Source organism: Rhinolophus sinicus, linkage group LG05 (assembly GCF_036562045.2).
Source record: "Rhinolophus sinicus isolate RSC01 linkage group LG05, ASM3656204v1, whole genome shotgun sequence".
Classification (NCBI taxonomy): Eukaryota; Metazoa; Chordata; class Mammalia; order Chiroptera; family Rhinolophidae; genus Rhinolophus; species Rhinolophus sinicus.
This window is the reverse complement of record NC_133755.1, coordinates 31,510,870-31,525,150: the sequence shown is the minus strand read 5'-3', so window position 1 is coordinate 31,525,150 and position 14,281 is coordinate 31,510,870. Positions and strand designations below refer to the sequence as shown.

General features: G+C 41.6%; 1 protein-coding gene and 1 pseudogene across 2 annotated transcripts in view; both read right to left on the bottom strand.

Annotated features, from left to right (window-relative positions):
* The window catches only part of PRKCE (protein kinase C epsilon), a 469,050-nt gene that overhangs the window by 209,483 nt on the left and 245,286 nt on the right, over positions 1-14,281 (bottom strand). The gene's annotated exons all lie outside the window — the stretch shown is intronic.
* On the bottom strand, positions 752-2,880 carry LOC109456374 (heterogeneous nuclear ribonucleoprotein A/B; annotated as a pseudogene).

Genomic DNA, 14,281 nt, shown 5'->3' with positions numbered 1-14,281 from the left:
GTTAGCAATGATATGCTTAACCAATTTAATGAGAAGACAAATATTTGAATTCAGTGCAGGAGAGAGTACCAGCCTCCGGGAGATGGAAGTGACCTGCTGATTTACAGTTCTGGAGATGGAAGCCCTCTCCAACGCCCCTCTGGCTGAGCTACAGAACGGTGTAACATATGTCGGGCTGTGTACATTTGGAGCAGCAGTTACTGACTAGTGCTTAGCGTGCCTGGGTCCTGGTTAGGCCCTGGGATGCTGGAAAACGTTATGGCCTTTGGGTCAGATGAGCCTGGATCCATTTGGCTTTACTAGGTGACTTTGAGGGAGGTATTTATTCTGTTTATGCATCTGTTTTCAATTTTGTAAAATGGTAATAATACCTGCTTCACAGGAGCTTTTGGGGATTAAATCAGATGATGTATATAAAAATACACATTTTTAAAAAGTGTATATAAAAAGCACAGGGCCCAGCACTTTTAGCAGGGTTTAACAAACATTAATTTCCTTCACCTAGGCTCCAAACCCAGGAAAACTAAACTAAATGTGTTAGTTCTCAAATTATATCTTTACTTTTTTTTTTGGGGGGGAGGAGGGAGGGTTTACATTTTTATTTCAAAAGATTGGATAGCTTCAATATCCAGGTCGTGGCAAAATCAGGACACGTGTAAAATACCTTACAATATATTAGATTCGCAAAAGGTACCAAAAAGTACAGTAAAATGAAGACTTCCATTACAGGAAATGTATGACACAAATAATATAAAATTAGAAGGTGACACTGGTTTTCTAAGACAGACCTCTTTATAACCAGGGTCCATAGGTCCAGGCTGCAGGGCGGCAGTGGGAAGCAGACCCTCCCACCTGGTTCAGGGTGACCCGTGATAAAATCAGCCCACAATGCCGCTCTGGCCTGAGACTCCTCATGCTGCCTAAAACAACTAGCGCTCTGGAACTATTAAACAGGAGGGGTGATTTCCGTAGGGGAAATTTTAAATAGGGTGCACATGGGACAGGCCATAGAAAGGATGCCAAGTTAAATTTGGTACATAATTGTTTGTGTTCACTCGTATCCAAACAAAGCGTGTGCGGTTGGTCGGGTACTCCTGCCGAAGCCTCAGTAGAGCTTGTACTTATTCTGATGGCCACCACATCGCAGCTCTCCCCATAATTCGTACTCCCTTGACCTCCACTTCCACTGCCACCACCGCTGCCTTGGTTCCTTGGTTCCGGTGCCCGTAGTCCCCAGAGCCATACTGTTGCTGCTCAGAGACCCTTTGGGCTGGGCCACCTTGATTTCACACTTACTTTCACTGATGGTGTGGAATTTTTTCTCTAGAACCTTCTTTACAGGATCCTCTTCTTTAAAGGTGATGAAAACAAAGCCTTGCCTTTTGTTTGACTTTGGATCCATTGGAAGCTCAATGGCCTTAATCTCCTCAGACACGCCAAAGTACTCTCTGATCTTCTCAGTGGCTTCAGGATTCAGACTCCCCACAAAAATTTTCTTTACTGGGTCCGTCTTCATGGCCATGGCCTTTTTGGGGTCAATGGCACAGCCATCCAGCCTGTGCTCCTTCTGATCTAGGACCTTCTCCATACTGGCTGCATGTTTGAAGAGGATAAACCCAAACTCTCTTGACTGGCCAGTGTTGGGATCCATTTATATTGTACAGTCAACGACCTCTCCAAGTTTGGTAGAATAATCCTTTAGGTCCTTTTTGCTGGTATCCCAGCTCAGGCCACCAACAAACATTTTTCTGAAATGGAACGATGAGACACATGCCAACAAGTTCTTATAAGAAAGCTGTGATTTTAGGACTGGCGCTGGCAAAGCTTTCACTAAAGATTATAAATAAAGCCACCATTGGGAACAAAGGTCTACCCCTTAAACCCGAGGGCTCTACCTTTGGAAGACGTTAACCAATCTCCATTACCCTCCCAAACTCAACCTTGACCCTAACAAATCTTCAGGAGACTGCACCTCTGAAGATATGCACCCCAGACTGGGCGAGGGAAATGAAGGACATCGTGGCCAGGGGTACAGGCTCTGAGCACTCACAACTGGAAGTAATTTGTGTATTAACCATGTATCCAAAGGCTATTGTCCCTGCCCGTCTTCACCACCTCTGAGCACTTGCTCTCAAGGAACCTGAAACCGCTTCTATCTTTACTTTTTAATATCCGTTTACTCTAACAACATCACCCTCCATACACACAAACACACTCATACATGCACATATCTACATTCTAACATCTCTGACTATCCAACTTTTCAGCCCAAACTTATAAGCTCAAATTCTATTTCCATGTTTTAATTTCTCTTTCTGATGCCATGTTATTAGTGTATAGAAACACATTTTTTTTTTTGTATTGACTTTGTATCCTGCAACTTTAATGAATTCATTCATTAGTTCTAACAGTTCTTTTTTTGATGGAGTCTTCAGGGTTCTCTCTATATAATATCATGTCATTTGCAAACAGTGACAATTTTACTTCATCCTTTCCAATTTGGATGCCTTTTATTTCTTTTCTTTTTTTTTTTAATTTCTCAGGCAAGGACTTCCAATGCTACGTTGAATAAAAGTGGCAACAGTGGGCATCCTGTCTTGTTTCTGATTTTAGAAAAAAGCTTTTAGCTTTCCACCATTGAGTAGAATGTTAGCTGTGGGTTTATTGTACATGGCCTTTATTATGTTGAGGTACGTTCCCTCTATATCTGCTTTGTTGAGAGTTTGTATCATAAATGGATATTGAATACTGTCTAATGCTTTTTCGGCATTTATTGAGACAATAAGATTTTTATCCTTCATTTTGTTAATGTGGTTTCTCAAATTGATTGATTTGTGGATGTCAAACTATCCTTGCATCCCTGGAATAAATCCCACTTGACGACAATGTATGATCCTTTTAATGTAGTGTTGAACTTGGTTTGCTAATATTTTGTTGAGGACTTTTGCCTCTATGTTCATCAGACATATTGGCCTGCCATTTTCTTTTCTTGTGGCATCCTTATTTTGGTATCAGGGCAATGCTGGCCTCATAAAATGTTTTGGAAGAGTTCCCTCCTCTTCTATTTTTGGGAAGAGTTTGAGAAAGACTGGTATTAATTTTTCTTTGAATGTTTGGTAGGAATCACCAGTGAAGCTGTCTGGTCCTGGACTTTTGTTTGTTGGGAGGTTTTTGCTTATTGATTCAATCTCCTTAGTAGTAATTGATCTGTTCAGATTTTCTATTTTATCATGATTCAATCTTGGTAGGTTGTATGTTTCTAGGACTTTATCCTTTTCTTCTAGGTTGTCTCATTTGTTGGTGTATAATTATTCATAATAGTCTATTATGATCCTTTGTATTTATGTAGTATCAGCTGTAACACCCCTCTTGCATTTCTAATTTTATTTGAATCTCTCTTTTTCTTGGTGAGTCTAGCTAAAGGTCTGTCAATTATGTTTATCCTTTCAAAGAACCAGCTCTTAGTTACCTTGATCTTTTCTATTTTCCTTTTAGTCTCCATTTCATGTATGTCTGCTCTAATCTTTGTTATTTCCCTCCTTCTACTGACAGAAGTAGGGAAAACATCTCTTCAATAAATGGTGTTGGGAAAACTGGACATCCATATACAAAAGAATGGAACTGGACCACTACCTTACACAATACTCAAAATGGATTAAAGGCTTGAATGTAAAACCTAAACTCATAAAATTCCTAGAAGAAAGCATAGGTGGTAAGGTCCTTGATGTAAATTTTGGCAATAATTTTTTGACTCTGCCACCAAAAGCAGCAAAAGCAAAAACAAACAAGTGGAACTACATTAAACCAAAAAGCTTTTGCACAGCAAAGGAAATGATCAACAAAATGAAAAGGCAACTTACTGAATGGGAAAAAAAAATTTGCAAATCATGTATCTGACAAGGGGCTAATACAAAATATATTTAGAAGCTCATACAACTCAATAACAAACAAACAAAACCCTAAACAATCCAATTTAAAAATGGGCAGAAGATCTAAATAGACATTTCTCCAAAGAAGACATACAGATGGCCAACAGGTACATAAGAAATGCTCTACTTCGCTAATCATCAGGAAATGCAAATCAAAACCATAATGAAATATCATCTCATACCTGTTATAATGGCTATTATAAAAAAAACTAGAATAACAAGTGTTGGCAAGGATATGGAGAAAATAGAACCATTGTGCACTCTTGATGGGACAGTAAATTGGTGCAGCCACTATGGAAAACAGTATGGAGGTTCCTCAAAATACTAAAATAAATACCATATGATCCAGCAATTCTACTTGTGGGTATTTATCACCCCAAAAGAAATGTTAACTAGAAAAGATATATGCATGCCCCCCCGCCTCTGCCATGTTCACTGCAGGACTATTTACAATAGTGAAGATGTAAAACCAACCTAAGTATTCATTGATAGATGGATGGATTAAGAAATTGTGGTATGTATATACAATGGAATATTTATTCAGCGATGAGAAAGAAATTAAATCTTGCCATTTGCAACAACATGGATGCATCTCAGGGACACTATGCGAAGTGAAATAAGTCAGATGGAGAAAAACAAATATCATGTGATATCTCTTATATGTGGAGTATAAATATTTTTTTAAAATTAAAAACCAATTTCATAGATGCAGAGAGCAGACTGGTGGTTGCCAGAGGAAGGGGAGAGAGGGTAGGAGAAATGGCTGAACTGTTTTTCTTTTATTTGTTGTTGTTGTTTTTTAGTTTACGAAAGTTGAATTAAAAATATTAACAAACCAAATCCAACAAGAATTATATACCATGACCAAGTGTGTTTTATCTCAATAATATAAGGCTGGGTTAATATCTAAAAAAAATGGATGTGATACACCATAATATTCAATGACAAAAACAATATAATCATCTCAGTACAGATAAAGCATTTGACAAACCTAACATTCATTCATGATTAAAAAAAAAAAAAAAAAAAAAAAAAAACCTAAGAAAAACACATACACTCAAAAAACCTAAGAACAGAAGGGAATTTCCTTAATCTGATCCAGAGAATCTACGAAACACCCCTATCTAACATCATTCTTAATGGTAGAAGACTAAATGCTTTCCTGCTAATATCAGGGGCCTGCTTTTGTCACTTCCATTCAACACTGTATTAGAGATTCCAATCAGTACAATAAAGGAAGGGGGAAAAAAGAAAGAAAATTAAAGGCCTCTGAATTGCAGAAGTAATACTGCCTTTATACACAGATGAACATAATCTTATATAGAGAAAGTCTAAAAAATATTAGAACTAATAAACTACCTTAGTAAGGTTGCAGGCTACAAGATCAACTTATAAAAAACCAGTGGAATTAGACTGTATAAAATATATATGTAGAGAAATACTATAGTTTAGAATTATTGAAATACTATATATTTACAAATATATAGAAATAATATTTTCATTTACTAGCAAAGGAAAATCTGAAAATGAAATAAAGAAAATTCAATTCACAACAGCATCCAAAAGAATAAAACACTTAAGAATAGATGTAACAAACAATACATAAGACATGTACCCTGAAAACTACAAAACACTGCAGAGAAAAATTAAAGGAGCTCTAGATAAATGCAGAGAAATTCCATGTTCATGGACTGAAACATTCAATCTTAACAAGATAGCACTTTTTAATAATTAATCTTTGAATTGAAATCAATCCTTACCCAAATCCCCAGAGGCATTTTGTAGAAACTGATAAGCTGATCGTAAAATTTATATGAAAAAATAAAGGACTGAGAATAGCCCAAACAATTTGGATTAAGAAAAAAAAAAAAAGAACAAATTTGGAAGCCTCATACTACCAAATTTCAAAATTTACTACAAAACCACAGAAATCAAGACAGTGCGGTACTGATGCAAGGATAGGCCTATAGCTCAATGGAATAGACTTGAGAGTCCAGAAACATGGTTATGGTTACTCAGTGCTCAACAAAAGGGCCAAGACCCTACAGAAACGAAAGCGTCTTTTCAATAACTGTTGCTACACGGACACAATGATGGATTGGACCCTCACCTTATACATACGAATTAACTCAAAATGAATTATGAACCTAAATCTCAGAGCTAATTTATAGAACTTGTAGGAGATATCATAGGAGAAAAATCTTCAAGATCTTGGAGTGGGCAAAGAGTTCTTAGGACACCAACACATGATGCAGAAAAACAAACAAACAAAAAAACCCTGATAAATTGGATTTCACCAAAATTAAAAATTTTTGTGTTCTAACAGATAGAAAAGACAAGGTGAGCCACAGAGTGGGAGAAAATATTATAAATCACACATTTCATAAATGATTTGTATCTAGAATAAACCACTAAAAGAAAAAAATCATTCGATTTCCAGAACCCCTTTCTCGTGCCTCTGACCCATAGGAGCCTCTTTGTCTGAACACTTCTAGCCATGACTGTCCATGCCACTCATTTGCTACTCACTGACAAGAGACACAGCGGTGCAATTAAGCAAAATGAAACAAAACACTGGCTTGCACATGCTCAGACTCTCAGTCTTTCAACTGAAGATAACTATACCTACTCTGTCTACCTCACGGTTTTGCTTTAACCTCAAATAAGATTACCTGTACAGAAGAGCTATGTAATCTGCTAATACTATATGAAGTACAGGTTTCCTCTTCTTCACCACCCTCACCACCGCTGTCACCATCATTGTCACCACGCCTACCTCCATAATCATCACCATCATCACTACCACCACCACCCCCATAAGCAGCATCATAACTGCCACTATCACCATCATCATCACCAACATCATCACTCCCTCCATCACCATTACCACCATCACGATATCATCATAACACACAAAGGATCCTTAGGATGTGGGCACTCACATAACTCATTGCATTCACTAGCTCCTTCCTGGCTTGCGGGGTAATGGAAATTTCTTTGTGTCAGGCTTTTCTTTGAAGAAAGTGCTTATGTATGGCAGCTGCCCTGAAACAAGGCGTGGATAACCCCTCTGCTCCACACATCTTTGGCCAGGGCCCCGGAGAAAGGGAAATTCAAAATTAGCCAGCCAAGTTTCTGTGCATATCATTGCAACCCCCAGCAAACTCAATCCGCTTTTGAGCAGTACACTGAAAATTCATGCTTGCCAACCTTGTCATTTCTCAAAATTTCTGAGTTATTTATACTGCAGAAGTCTGTGAGATTCAAGTCCCCAGTTTCCTAGGATGTAGGAGGAACTGACACAATGCTATTCTAGAAACTCCCAACCAAAAGTGGATGGTACTGAGGCTTCTAATATTCTGCCTCACTGAATCCTGCCAATCTGATTCCACCCACCTAAATTAGTCTTGATTCCCCCACTGAACCCCGCCCTTGGGGTACCTCTGCATCAGAGCCGGAAATGTCTACCCTATCATTCTGTCTGCTTATGGAAAACCTTGAAGTGCTTGCCCCGGTCCCACTGGTCCCTAGAAGTCGGCTGAGGTTTTCCCAGACCACGATGATTGACTGCAGTTTTCTCTCATCAACATGATAGATCTTAGCTCTTGAGAAGAGTAACCTTGGTCTAAGTGATCCTTGATCAGCCTGTGAGCTCCCTGAGCTCATGCTCCAGCATTCTCCCTTGGGTTCAGTGCTGAGCTGGATGTATCTTAGGTACACAGCAAATACCTGCTGATAATAAGTGAGCATAAAAATGCAGGATGCTTAGAGAGGTCAGGCGAAATGAGGATCAGGACAATTTGCTAGCTTCCAGGGCATGTAAGAAAGAAAAAGGGGAGCACCCTCACCTTTTGGTATAAGTTATATGAGCAGGTCTCAAAAATGAGAAACTGGCATCTTCAAGAATAGTCCTCAAGCTCTGGTTGCCCAATATGATTCTCCAGATATTTCTCTGCTTTAAGATTTTAGCAAGCTTACCCTTGAAGTAGGGTTAGATACCATTAAAACATCCTGCTCACCACTGCCTGCCCTCATCCTCTTCAGGATGCCTTGGTTTCCTCTCCTGAGACCACCTGAGAACTCTGGCTGCTCAGCCCTGGCTTCCATGGGCCCTCAGGCTGGTTCCCTGTCCTCTGTACTCAGAGCTGTCCATATCCCAGCTGGCTTATGAGCCCTGAAGCATCCAGGGCTCTGCTGGTTTCTGCACAGGCCAGGCCTGGCTTTGGCAACTGGACTATGTCCTCCTCTATATCCGTCCTCAATCCAAGTTCCAAGGTCTGAATTCAGCCTCGCTTCTCCCATCAATCGCTTTCTGTGGAACTCTTTGCTGCAATCAGTACTGGTCAAAACACTCATTTCTCTCAACACTGTGTCTGAAGCCAGTAATATAGCAGTATCTCTAAGTAACTTTTACCAAAGGCTTTAAATGCATTCACCCCTTAAAGCATTAAAACAACCTAACGAGACAGGGTGGTGGGTACTCATATTTTCTTCTTTTTTCTTTTAAGCTGTTGTCTTTATACATGTTCTTCTTCTTTTTTTTTTTATTTAGATTAGTTTCAGGTGCACAAAACAAAGTAATACTTAGATGTTTATAATTTATATCCCTCACACTGTGTCAACCCCCCTCCCCCCATCCACTATCCCAATGGCTGGGTACTCGTATTTTCCCTGGTGAGTTTAATAACTAACCCAAGGTCCCACTTCTAGGAAGTGGCAGAGCCTGGATCCAGCCTGGGCAGGAGGCTGCATCCCAACCTCCCTGCTATCCTGCCTCCACAGAACACCCACCACAGTGAAGAATGCTTCCTTTCAACCCACCCCAACAATCACTGTTTTCTTAGCGTCTCCTCTGCCTTCAGTCCTTCATCTTTCTTTTCAAAAACAACTGGTCTGGTAAAGAAAGCCTCAAATTTGGCATCAGGATTTCTTTGTTCTGGCAGTAGATGTATTTGTTTTATACTTTTAAACAAAAGTATATTTGTTTCCCTTTGTTCTAATCATCAAGAAATGAATTCCTTAGCAACTAAATGGCCAGGCCAAGGATGAAGAGTCAATGTCACTGCCCATTGCCCACCCACAAGGAGAGGTTCCCATGGATGTCTGTGACAGACATAAGTCACAGGGGGAGACGGGAGAATGTAGCCCAGTGGGTTGGGTCCATTTGTTTACTGGGAACCAAGGCCTGTGGAGGGACTGCTCACGCTCAAACTCTTTTTCTCAATCTCTCTCCCTCCCTCCCTCTCTCTCTCTCCCTCTCTTGTTTCCTCCCTATCTCCAAGGAGCCCAGGACATAGCAAACTCATGTTTAAATGTTGATTTATTCATGCCACTCTTCTAAAAACTTCCAATAAACTCCTCGGCCTGCATTGCCCACTGCACCCAAGAACATTTAGCTCTGGTGAGTGTGGTTTCCACACATTCCTACTGCATTCCAAGCTCACTCCAACCACTTCTCCTTTGCTTACAAGGCTCTTCCTGCCTGGAATCTCTCCCTCCCTCTCTCTCTCTCCCTCTCTTGTTTCCTCCCTATCTCCAAGGAGCCCAGGACATAGCAAACTCATGTTTAAATGTTGATTTATTCATGCCACTCTTCTAAAAACTTCCAATAAACTCCTCGGCCTGCATTGCCCACTGCACCCAAGAACATTTAGCTCTGGTGAGTGTGGTTTCCACACATTCCTACTGCATTCCAAGCTCACTCCAACCACTTCTCCTTTGCTTACAAGGCTCTTCCTGCCTGGAATCTCTCCCTCCCTCTCCTCTGCTCATAGAAATCCATGCTCCAAAGCCAGCACCAGCCCCACCTCCCCATGGAGCCTTCCCAACCCCTTGAAGCCTGAGGGGGGGCTCCCTGCTCTGCCTTCCTACCTCACTGAAGCTTTGTGCTATAAAAGTCAACACTTAATTATATCCCACCATACGTTGTTCCACACGTGTCTTCTCAACCAGTCTGGGGGCAGAAGTCACGTGTCTTGTGCTTCTGTATCTGCCATAGCGCCTGAAACGGGGCCGAGAACACAGTAAAGACGAAAAACTCACTTAGCCGGGTTGATGGAAACTAAAGATGTCCCTGAGCTCTGCTCTACCTCAAATGTCGGTGTCAAAATGACAATTTACAGGCCAGCGTCCCAGGTCCTATCAATCCCACTTGGCATCCCCTCCCCAGATTCCACTCTGTGAGCCTCAGGGAGTTGGACTCACGGCTTGTCCACCTGGGCACTATTCTGGGCACACAAACACACTGTGGGTGGAATGAGTGGTTACATCCTCCCAAATTATCCAGCACTCCTATCTCCAGATCTGAAAGCTGTCAAAACCTCAAGAAGAGGTAACTGTGTCACAGCACCAGCCAGGGGGCCAGGGACCTATAATTTCTGCATTTCCTAAAAGACTTTAAGTGTCACAGTCTCTCCCACAGGAACTTTCTAAAATGCTCTCCACTCAGTGAGGCCTCGTCCTCTAATTATTTCTTCGCTCACAAATAAACAGTCACTCGGAGGAAAATTCAAAAGCACAATTTTCCTCCCTTCCATTATAAGCACAAAGGTTCAATTTCTGTTTCTTTCCTTTATTCTGTATTACAGAGGCGTGTGGTGTTTTCTCCCCTCTTAAATCCTGAAGAACTACCAATCCCTGTAAGCCTGGGGATATCAGACCATGATCTTTGTGCACTTATTACTTCCAATAACTAATACATGAAGGAGGAACCCTCAAGTTACAGGGATTTACCATGAAATCAGAGCTGTAAAAGAAAGGTTTGGTGGTGGTTAGACATGCAAGCACATCCCAGAGCCAGATGAGATACACACGTTTTCACCCTGTGGTCTCAACTCCATGATAATCTCCAGGCAACCAAAAGCCAGCTGCTTAGCAACACAAGCTGGAGGATGAGCTCAGCTCGTGTGTCTCTATTAAAGAGCGGTTCTTGCCTGGTGGTAAGCACAGGTCTGAGCTGGAGGCGCCCTGGGCAGCCAGCTGCCAGGCAGAGACCAGCCACACGGTCTTGGGGTGAGGAAAGCCCAGGAGAAAGGGTTTAATGGAGACAGCCAGTGGGAAGCGAGTGGGTGGCAGGTTGTCCAGAAGTTAAAGGAGGCATTCGAAAGAAGACACAGGTTCCAGTTCCAGGGAGAAGTTAACCCCCTTCAAGGAGATTGAAGCACTTCTTTGCACTTACCTTCTTAATCCTCTGTCTCTCTCTCTAGACTCTGTGCCCCTCGAGAGTACATGGGGGCTTGGCTTTAGAAAGGTCTCATAGTCAGCGGCTCAGCCAGTACAAATAATTTTGGGGCCTTAGTCCAATTCCCACTGAATCACACGAAACACAATAGGAAAGCTAATGAGGATTTGTGAAACCATTATCTGACAATCTTTTTGAAACTCAAGCTTTCACAGATGCTGTGAGGAATAGAAACCAGAATATAGAATACAGGAGTATCTGATAATTTTGGACCTAGGATACCCGGCAAGAGAGCAGACTCTCCCGCTAATCAGCTCAGGAACCAGGAAAAAAAGTGCTTCCTTGTTCTTTTGTTGTTTTTGGTTTATATACCACATGTCACCCCAATAAATTTAATAAAATAAAATTAAAAAAAAAAAAAAAGTGCTTCCCAGGCCCCATCTATAAAAGAGCGTTAACGGTACTTTTCTTATTCACCCCTGGGCTGTGGTGAAGAATAAATGAGAAAATGGGTATCTGGAGGAAGTTTTGCATTTCTGTAGAGCTGTAGTATCAATACTATGACATAGCAAGGTATCTGCCCTAGGAAAGCGTTAGACTGGGTGGAGAGAGAGACCAATGCATGAAGCAATGTCAGACAGTAACCGGGTGCAGGGCAAAGTTGCAAGAAAAGGGAATCGAGAGACTGGAGTCTTTTTTTCCCTCTTGCCCAGTTTCCTAACCTCTTGCCTGAAAGCTGGGCATTAGAAAGTGTAGGGGAAGCAATTCACACTAATCCAGGAGGGGCCTCGGGCACAGCTCCTTTCTTATAGGTCTGAACCGGTCTATGTCCTGAACCAATTCTACGGATTTTAATTATCCAGGCTACAGCAGTGCCCCAGAGTCAGAGACGCCCTCAAGTTGATGGCAATAGACACTTGTGCTATCTCCTCCCCAGACCTTTCAATGTGACCTCGCAGAGAAACATCAGCTCATTAGCAACATTCACACCAGGAGGTAGGCTTAAAATAAACTCCCAAGGAAGAAGAATGCTCCCCCTTCAGAAAAGGTTTGTTTGTGAGCTCTCAGAGCACCTGCCCACCTGTAATCTCATCGAACCTTAGTTCATTTTCCCTATAAAAGGGCACATGTGAATAAATATTCTCTCTCCTTATAATTCTATCCCCACCAAATATCAAAATACCGACTATCAACAACAATCTGGAAGTCAGTTAACCACCTCTATTTATTATACAACCAAATGAATTCAGTTCAAGGCGATACATATGTATCGAGCCCTTTCTGTGAGCCAGTAGGTATCATACCAGGAGGAGATATCAAAATGAAGACAACGCTGGGTCTCCCCTCACAGGTCTCACAGCAAGCCTATGGCCCAGCGCCGTTCTATAGCTCTACCTTTGTGTAGAATGGCCTGTGCGGAAAGTGATAATGTTTGATCAGCACACGGCAAACTGGACAAAGCTGCTCACAGCAGAGAAGATGGGCCCAGGGGCTCTGGCTGCCAGGACCACCCTGTCAGTTTATGCACCACTTACTAGCTGTGTAACCTTGCGCACATGACCCAACTTCTCTGTAGCTGAGTTCCTTAATGTAGAAAATAGGGATAGCAATAGCAAATAACTTTTTGGCTTGCTGTGAGGAATAAACAAGCTATTACACGAAACACTTATAAAACAGTGCATGGCACAGGATACGGGCTCAATGTAAGTCAACTACTATCATTTTTTCCATCTTTTCTTTGAAGAGGGCCTTGTTAACTCCTTTTATGCAACTGAACTTATTCGTTTTTATTTTCTGTAATCCTTGGCCACAATTTCTCTCAGAGGCTGTAGGAATTTTCAGCAGCTCCAACTCCACATACATTTTCCCTGGGCAGGAAGTCTCTTCTTCACAGAAACTTTAGGAGTTTTGCTAGCGGCTTTGCCTTGGGAAATACGCACCCTCCCCGACACCTTTATTTGGCCCATTTTCTTCAATCTCTTTTGGTTCACTGAAGATCGCTGCCTAATCAATTTATTTATATTTTGTGACATTATTGTTAGGTAAATGTTTCGAGCAGGGGCCACTTCCAGTCACCCTTGCCTCCCACTTGTGCCTCATGGAGCTTGCAGCCCTGTCATTTCATCAGCTTACCTCAGCAGGGAAGAGCTGAGTACGTTGCTGGTTATTGAAACTGCCTAAACTACAGGCGTGTGCATGGGTGGGGGGGGGGAGGAAGAGGATGTACAATTAGTTGGCTGATTTTTAAAAAAATTTTGTTGAGATATAATTCCCACACCATAAATTCATTCAAAATGTACCATTCAATGGTTTTTTATTATATGCAGATATGTGCAAACATCGCCACAGTCAATTTTTGAACACTTACTGACCTAAAACCTCTCATGCTTTAGTTATCACCCCCCTAATCCTCCAATTCCCCATCCCCAGACCTAGGCAACCGCTAATCTAGTCTCTGTCACTACAGACTTCCCTATTCTGGACATTTTGTATGAATGGGAATCATGCCCTACATGGTCTTTTGTGCCTGGCTTCATTGACATACTATAGATGTTCAAGGTGCATCTGTGCTGTGCACGTATCAGTACTTCATTCCTTTTTATGGCTCGGTAATAGTCCCTTGCATGGATATTCCACACTTTATCTATTCAATAGTTGGTGGACATTTCGGTTGTCTCTGCTTTTTGGCTATTAAGAATAATTCTCCTACGAACATTCATGTACAAGTTTCTGTGTTTTCATGTCTCTCGGGAATATAGCGAAGGGGTAGAATTGCTAGCTAGTATGGTTATTCTACATTTAATCAATTGAGGAACCGCCAGACTGTTTTCCAAAGCAGGTGCACCATTATACATTACCAAATGTGGTTAATTATTGAAGGGAAAGTTCGCAAGCCTAAAGCTGTGAGGACTTAATGCACACTCCCTCATCTTCTAAATTTTCACCCTCAAGCTGATGTCCCTTTACTTTCCTCCATGAAACCTTAGGCACAAAGTTTTTCTCTTGCCAAAGAGAAACTTGATTGTGAGGTTGTTCAGACCCCACATGAACATCGAAGAGTAAAGCTGTGTCTTCACGTGTCAGTGGGGCTACTAGTTCCCTCCCTGCTGGCCAGGGCTGCAGAGGAGTAAGATGACAGGGGTGTATTTGTACCAGTTGGGCGCATTATGCA